Source organism: Pantherophis guttatus, chromosome 3 (genome assembly GCF_059756535.1).
Source record: "Pantherophis guttatus breed Tessera chromosome 3, ASM5975653v1, whole genome shotgun sequence".
Taxonomy (NCBI): domain Eukaryota; kingdom Metazoa; phylum Chordata; class Lepidosauria; order Squamata; family Colubridae; genus Pantherophis; species Pantherophis guttatus.
In genome coordinates, this window is record NC_142065.1 from 26,693,496 (window position 1) to 26,702,597 (window position 9,102).

General features: G+C 36.8%; 1 long non-coding RNA gene across 1 annotated transcript; it reads right to left on the bottom strand.

Moving 5' to 3' along the window:
* Positions 1-3,747: 3,747 nt before the first annotated feature.
* LOC148114524 (uncharacterized) lies at positions 3,748-7,541 on the bottom strand. The gene is made up of 3 exons (XR_015732850.1): positions 7,416-7,541; positions 4,698-4,869; positions 3,748-4,092 (listed from the first exon to the last, which is right to left on the bottom strand). It is a non-coding gene; the product is annotated as an uncharacterized LOC148114524 (long non-coding RNA).
* Between the last annotated feature and the right edge of the window lie 1,561 nt (positions 7,542-9,102).

A 9,102-nucleotide genomic window follows, 5' to 3' on the forward strand; every position in this document is an offset into this window, starting at 1 on the left:
TGATGGATCAAGTGAGTTGATAATAACACTTTTCATTGTTTGGTCTGAGATCACCTCCCCCCTCAAATGCAGTTCAGCTCTTATTTTGTTTAAAGATATTAAATGCTCACTTATGGAAACCCCTGGTTTCACTCTAGATGAAAAGAAATCCTTAGACATTCTTGTGGTGGTAGCTACACTGTCGCTGTGAAACAAATTAAACATACATTGGATAATTTCAGAAACAGTCTGATTTGGTTTGATGCTATGATACATTGCAGGAGACATACTAGATATTATTAAGTAAAAAGCTCTATGGTGTAAACAATCTATTTTTAAAGTCCAAGGTCTTTTTGGGGGACTAGTGATAAAGAATAGTAAGTTTTCTTTCATAAAGACCACCTGGAGCTGTTGATACCATTCTTGCAAATTAATGCCATCAACCCTTAGTTTTGGGAAGTCACTGGGTAAGTTTCCCACATTATTTTGTCCATTACTTACAACCTGAGGTAGTCCGTGGTCTCGCAAGTGTAGAAAATCGCAAAACGGCATGGGGATGCTCGCAACGAGTCTGCGTGGCTCTTTCACCAGTTCATGTCTTCCCGGGTCGTCTGCGTAGTTTCGCGCATGCGCGTTGTCCATTTCTTTGCTGTAGGCCCTGGTGTTGGGCCTATCTTTCTTAGACATTTTTAAGTTTTTATTGAGTCAATTAACCATCCTCTGCTACCAGCTTGTTGCAATATTTTTAGGATCAGACTCAATAAGATTAGCAAGAGTTGAAGGTTTAACTATATATTCTTTTATTTACAATAGGCATTCTATATTCACTGAATATTCACAGATAGAAGCAAGGGAAAGGGTGTAGGTAGCTCCTTATATATACAATGGGTGGAGCTATATGTGGGAGTGGTGAGTTATGAATACATTAAGAAGTGAAGAATAAGTTAACCCCTGATACCCTGTTTGTACACTATTTACACATTAGAGAATAAGGCATTTACATCTGACATCCTTGTCTGGAGTATTTTGCAAAGGCTGGCAATTTTGTAGTATTCTCTCCCTCATGGAAAAAGCAATTCCTGCAACTTAAAGCACCTGCAGATTGAGAATGTCTGACATCACTTTTGGTTTTCCAGATATGGAAGATTCAGTGTCGATATTTGGTGGGCAACATCTTTCTTACTCTTAATGTAGTTATTGAACAAATAGGACATACAAGTCTTCTCTTTCTTTCCCTTTCACAAATGACCAAAAGCCAAGCTAAGCAGAATGCTTGTTAGCTGTCTTGTATTATTATGTTTACTTTCACAAATGGAAAGTGTGATTTTGCATGTCGCATCAGGACCATAGTGGAGTGGACTAGGCCTTTGAATTGTGGTGTCACTGTCACCGCAGCTCCAGCTTGAACACCTCTAGAGGAATTCACAGCATGCAAGCAAATAGTAGCCATTCTATTTAAAACAATTTTTGCATTATTATTAAATCATGCTTGTGATGGGATGGAATAATAATGTACAAAAACATCTCCCAAAAATTGTTACCATCTTGTAGAACTATTACAAGGTGAATGCTTGTTTCCAAGACCACCAGATATAGCTGAGCTTATCTTTTACTCATTTAATATTGTCTAATTTTTAATACAATAATACATGGTATTCTATAAGCACTGAGACACTACCTAGAATGGCCAAACATATGCCATTCAGCTCATGCCCAATGTCACTCTAGTCCAAGGGCAAATAATTCCATTGATTTTTTTCCCATTCTTTCCATTATCCAGTAAGCTTAAAACAGGGTGAAGAAGTGCAGAGAATGCTGTAGAATAAGACTAAAAATTGTTTTAACACCTCCTTGAAGATGTTTCATGAAATAATGTGATCTCCCTATTTCTAAAGCAAAGCTAAGTTACTGATTGCTTTGCTTTACACCAGTATTTTTCAAACTAGGCAACTTTAAAACATGTGAACTTCAATTCTCATAAATCTCAAATTCTGGGAGTTAAAGTCCGTATGGCTTAAAGTTGCCCGGTTTGAGAAACACTGCTTTTAGACTACTTTGATTTGACCTGTGCAATTTTCTTTGACACACACAATAATTTATTTTACTCCAAAGGAGATTTCAAGGTGATTTGAAATACCTGGTCAAGGCAAATCACATTGTTTCTTAACCTCAGTAAAATACATTTTGTTCACAGAAGAATATACTTCATCAAGTGAGTCAAAATTGTTGTATATAGGTTTGTGAAAATATATGATCCATTATAAACCCTGCATGATGGAAGGAATGAAATATTCTTTTCAGGGCTGAAGGAGTAGGGGGTCACAACTTTTGGAATTAATAAAACATTCCTCTTACAAATAAGTAGTCAATCAAGTTTATTTTTTTAATATGAAAATGATTTAGTGCTACTACTTTTACTGTTAAGGGAAGTAGTCTGTCACAAACTTATCATCTGAATCAGTTGCATCACCTTTTCCAGACTAGAAACTCCCAGATGTATTAGAACTTTTGCAAACAACAAAATGGGAAAATCTTGGTTGAATTAAATATTTCCAAAGGATATAAACAAATTTTCCTAGACCTGAGGAGTGCAACAGGAGATGATATGCAGTTTGGAAAATGAGTGTGATTTGAAGAGAAACAGGATTAACTAGGGAAGAGCTGATTGAAAGGAGGATGGAAATGAAGGAGTTATAGCCCTTTCAGTCATGGATCAAACTGAAGCAAGGGGTGGGAGCATATATGGTTGCTCTTGTGAATGACCTAAATTGTAACTTAGATGCTTGGAGTGCAGCTTTCCTTGTCTTATTAGATCTCTTGGGGACTTTCGATACTATCAATCCTAATATGGTTCTGGGCTGCTATGAAATTTATTATTTGAGGTCACAACATTGGAGGTGTCTACTTAAAAGATTAAAATCCAAAATCCAAAAAACAATTTAAAAAGACAAAACAAAACATTAAAAATGTGAATTAAAATGACAAAAAACAAAACTACATATTATCCCCGCAGCTGAACAATGACATATTGCAACAATAATATTATAAAGTTCTATATCTATCTGAAACCCAATTTGACCCGTTTTACATTATGTATCTGAAGAAAGAATAATTAACAGGTTTAACAGATTTAAAGGCTCCCGATAAGTGAGCGGTTATGCCCCTGTGATAGAGCTGAGGTTGAAACTGTGGAGCATGTTCTTTTATATTGCTCTATATATAATGCAGGCAGGACTAAATTACTGTCTCTCTTAGAAACAGATCTCTCTGGATCCAATGCTAGTAATTTGACCTTATATTTTTAGGGGATGGCTGCTCCACACATTATTTTTCGGTTTCTAAATTTTTTTTAAGAGCTGTAACTATTAGAGGAGAACGATGTAATTCCTCTCAGCCAAGGCTTCTGGTAGCCAACTGTTTATGATGTTGCTTTTCCCACGTTCTTTTGCAATTATATTTGTATTTTGGTCTGTGACCGCAAATAAAAGTTATTTATTTATTTATATTAAGGTAGGGTAGTTAACAGGTTAAACAATAGCAGTACTAAACTTCAAGGCTTCTGTAAACAATGTGACCTTTAAAAGTATTTTTCAAGATCTTAATCTTTCCTTCTTGGTGATACCAAAATATGAGACCAACTCATACTTTAATGGAATCTATTCCGCCATGGATAGGTTGTCTTCATAGGGGAAATATTGTATTTAAATTTTGTATACTAGAGATTACTAAAATGCATTCTGTAGGTAAATAAAGAACTGAAAATGGAAATTTGAGATGCTAATTTTATTTATGATAAACAATTTCCATCACAAAAAATCATCTTCCTTTATTTTTCATATTTCATAATCATTATAATATCATTATAATAAGCTGTACTCACAGGAAGGAATGAAGGAAGGGAGGAAGGAATGGAGGGAGGGAGGGAGAGAGGAAAGAAGGAAAGAAGGGAAAGTTCTCTGAAATAACCAAGAATAAAACATGTAGCAAATATCTTCCTGTTTTCATCTCTTGATCAAGAAACACTTCTGAGGGTGATGAAGGGATCAGAAAGATGCTGTAAAATTATTGGAGTTTTACAAGGAGTTGCCAGACCATTTTCATCAATGGGGAAGCCTGTTAATAGATTACAAATTAGAGCTTAAAATTTAACAACAACACAAAAGTAAACAAGCATCTATGTTTCTCATTACCAAACTAGTTCAAGAAGAAACATTTTGCTGGAGGCAGCATCAAGGAAGCAGCCAAATGGCATAATAAAGAAAAACTTCTGTCAGCCTAGGTTGGAGGAACCCTAGTTGTCAATGGATGGCTGAAGAACTTATTTTAAGTGGTAAGGACCAGCTGCTATGGAATAGAATAGAATAGAATTTTTTATTGGCCAAGTATGATTGGACACACAAGGAATTTGTCTTGGTGCATATGCTCTCAGTGTACATAAAAGAAAGACTGTATATAAAATGGGAAGATTGATGAAATATAACAATGCCAGCAAATTAGGTTTCCATGTGGTTGATCAAAGTTTCTGGTAACTAATCTGAAGCAAAGGAATCAAAAGGCAGGTGAAGTGAATTGTATTCACCTAAGAACGAAAGAAAGGAAAGAATGGGGAGAAGATTAGGCTACACGGCTAAAGGGAAGCGAGCATGGAGGATATTTCCTTTTTTCATTAAGACCATGATAATATGGAAACCAGTACATCCCTGAGAAGAAAGTACTACCTGAATCCTGGAGCTTCCTATTTTGGGTCCACACAACGCATTGCACAACAAGAGTAACAACATTTCTTCTTTTTTTCACAACCATAATCTGTCCGGCAGTCATTAGGCAGAGGACCAGTGCACATACATCGATCGATTGGACACACTCCTGACTTCTGTTTATCTGGACCTTCTGGTAATGGCAGAGGGGAAATGGGAAAAATGTTGTAGAATTATTACATTACATTGCATTACATTATTAATATACAGTATATATTATTAATTCACCATCAGTCAATTTCAAAAGGCAGATTTATTTGGCAACAATACTTTTAACACCATTGCGTCAATTTCCATTCCCACTTTAGCTTTTACTTTCCACATCTTCTCCCCACCTTCAGGCCCTTTTCCACTTTTTCATACTCTTTCTTGATGTTGCTCTCACTTGATGGTAAGAGCACTTAGGGTTGTGACTTCTAGGTTGAGAGAGAGTCTCCAAAGATCTAGGAACGACATCAGAGCTCTCTGACCAGATGACTGTAGTGCTAGGAACAGCTAAAATACTAATCAGAGCCTCAAACTCCGAAGCCTCTGGTAGAGAATCCAGGATTTTGGAAGACACAACCACCTGTAGGGGTAAAAAGGGAAATATATATATAAGAGCCATGGTGGTGCGGTGGGGAGAATACAATATTGTAGACTAAATCTGCTCACTTTCAGCAGTTTGATCAAGGTTGACTCAGCCTTCCATCCTTCCAAGGTCAGTAAAATGAGGACCCAGATTGTTGGGGCAATATGGTGACTCTGTAGAACCGCTTAGAGAGGGCTATAAAGCACCATGAAGCGACGTATGTCTAAGTACTATTGCTATTGCTGTGTATATGTGTATGTATCAGGGGCAGGTTCCAAATCCCTCCGCTACTGGTTCACTCACACGCGCACCTGAACCGGGGCGAACCGGTAGCAACCCACCACCGGTATGTATGTACATGTAATTAGCAGACAAAAAATCCTCAATGTTTTCAACCTCAAAGTTATTACCAAAGATTGTTGAAAAAAAGAGTTGAACTCATTTTCCAGGAGACTAATAGCAATAGCACTTACACTTATATATCTCTTCACAGTGCTGTACAGCCCTCTGTAAGCAGTTTACCAAGTCAGCATATTGCCCCCAACAATCTGGGTCCTCATTTTACTGAGTCAACTTTAAGATCGGAGAGTTTCGAACTGCCAAATTGGAGGCAGCTGACAGAAGTAACATGCAGTACTGCATTCTAACAACTTTTCCACCACAGCTAATGAAGAGAGGATTTAATTAGCATCTTTGTCCCACACTTTCAGAGCTACCTCAGAAAGGATTTCAATCTTTCAAATTTTCAAAATTCATAATTGGACATAAATTGTTTCAACTTCTACCCTCAAAACAATGCAATAGGGCACTGCACATCAGAACAACTAGACACAAGGACAGTTTTTTCCCTAATACCATCACTCTGCTTAACAACTAATTCCCACAACACTGTCAGATATTTTACTAAGACTGTATTACTATTATTCTTTTCTTCCTCCCTAGTATCTATCTCTTCCCACTTATTACTATAACCATGTTGCTTGTATCTTTCAATTTATACTGTTTTTATTTGTTTCCTAGTATGATTTGATAGCTAATTAGTAACCTTGACTATCACTAAATATTGTATTTTTTATTCTTGATGAATGTATTTTATTCTCCTTATGTACATTGAGAGCATATATACCTAAGACAAATTCCTTGTGTGTCCAATCACACTTGGCCAATAAAGAATTCTATTCTATCTATTCTATCTGCTGCTAGATTTACACCTCTTAGAAGGGAAACTCTGAACAACTCCTCCTTCCTAACTGAAGCCAGAACAATTGGAAAAAAGTCATGGAAGACTATTTCAATGTATGATAACTATTGCAAGTTTATTATATGCACAGAGAAAGATTCAGTGCTACCCACTTTGGAGGAATAGTTGGTGAAGTTGCCAAGAAGCAATAGGAGATTTTCCCAGAGATATTGTTCAACATATTCTCGGTAGAATTCCTAATTTTACCTTTGTTTCAAAGACTAATTCAATCCACTAACTTTTTCAGACTTCCAGCTGCATATTTCACTTAAACCTTATCAGAATGAATTGTAATTTTCTCCAACCTCAAAGCCCTGCAATATGTTATAGGTTTTTAAAAAACTGTCAAAACAATGTGAAGTTGGTTAAGTAATCAATTTCAACTTTAGAATTCTTTATCATTCTTATTTCTTTTCAAGTGTTATAAAATTAATATAGATTGATTGGAAATGTGCACTTTCAACTTATTGGGAGAAAATGGACATTATATTTGAGAATATAATTGCCATGTAGAGATGCAGCTTCTCTCTCTCTCTTTCTCTCCCTCTCTCTCTCTCTCTCCCTCCCTCCTTTCCCCACTCTCTCTTGGTTGAATAAAATCAGCACTGCAGTAAATTGTATTAGGAGCATCTCCAATTAAATTTAAACATTTGCATGTTATATTTCTGAAACTGCATTACATATTAAAATACGTTATCTTATTTTTCCTGATAACAATAACTGCAATAAAGGCAATATAAATTAATATTCAATCAGCTACACCAAATAGACAATTTAAAAAGTAAAGATGAAGGCATACAACTCACTGAGACTTCCTTCTCTTTCCTCCATCATCTCTCTTCACCAAACAGCTGCTTTTATGTCTCACCTGCTGGGGTGTCGCTCCCGGTTGTGGAGGGGAATCCCATCCAAAGAGCTAGAAGACCCACAAGGAGAAAGGTGGTGAGCAGCTTCATGCTGTCCTTCAGGTTCAGCAAATGACTTAGAATGATAAAAAAACTACTGCTGGGCAAAACAATGTATGAACAGAAATTTGGTTAGAACTACAGTTGCACAGACCTGCTATCAGAGTTTTGCCAAACTGGTTGGTATGCTTCAATTCTTCCTCCACCCCCCAAAACGGGAGCAATTCTTCTCATTTTTGTTGAAACAGAAGCTTTGGCTACAAAAGGTGTGAACATTAGTAACTACAATATTATGGTTAGGGTAATAAAAATATTACTATTTTGATGTTAATTGAGCAATATAGCAGAAGGTTACTTCTGAGTATTTACATATATGGCATCTCTGACCAAAAAACCAGAAGTTCTACAAAAATTGTCTTCAGGATGCTACTGGATAATATTTCTTGATGCTTAGGACAAAGTCAGAGTCAATTATATGATGACGGTGGGCTCAATACAGTGGTGAAATGTAAAATTTGTTACTACCGGTTCTGTGGGCGTGGTTTGGTGGGGGGGAGTAATGTGACTGGGCGGGCGTGGCCAACTTTTTTTTTTTTACTTTTAAAACCATTATTTCTACAACCTCTTCAGACGAAGAGGTTGTAAAAAATGCTTTTAAAAGTTTCTGACGATCAGGCAACTCAGCTGGGAACATCAGAGCCTTTTAAAAGAAAAAAAAAGCCTCTGATAATCAGGCAGCTCAACTGGCATCGTCAGAGGCTCTTTTTTCTTTTAAAAGCCTCTGACGATCCCAGCCGAGTTGCCTGATTGTCAGAGGCTTTTTTTTCTTTTAAAAACATTTTTTCTACAACCTCTTCGGCTGAAGGGGTTGTAAAAAAAATGCATTTAAAAGCCTCTGACGATCCCAGCTTAGTCACGCAATCATCTGAGCCTTTTTTTTCTTTTAAAAGCATTTTTTCGGCCGAAGAGGTTTTAGAAAAAATGCTCTTAAAAATAAAAAAAGAACCTCTGATGATTGCGCAGCTCAGCTGGGCATGGGGGGGGGAGGGATTTTTGCCACCGGTTCTCTGAACCACCCGCCACCATCGCTACAGGATCAGGCGATCCTGTCCGAACCTGGAGCATTTCACCCCTGGGTCAATATATTTTTATATAATAATTTCACATCTCACATACCTAGTTGATATCTTACATATGGTCCCTACCTGATACTTCTTCAGGGTGAATTGCATTTTTCAATATTTTTCAATATTACCTCTTTTTTTTCTGTGCTGAAGCAATAGCTGTTGCATTAGGGATAAATTGCAATAACCTTTGCCAAACCTGTATGTAGCTCTGTGTGGAAATTGTTCTACTCCTTGTGGCTTTCTAAGCCACGTTCCAGATGCCCAATACAGAATTTTGTGTGTGACAGAAACTGCAGGAAATTTCAGCCATATGTACATGGCCTCTGACATGAAGTTAGAATCCATAGTCTTCTCTTTTGGCTTGGCTTTTTGGAATGAACAAATAGACCAACTGACTTTCTATTTTAATTAGATCCTCTGTCAGTTTGTGGTTAGTTTTAGTTTTAGGATATTAGCAATTTCCTGTCAATTACATCTTGTTTTCAACATCTGAAGGAAGGTTTTAGTTTTTATAAACTTGGGA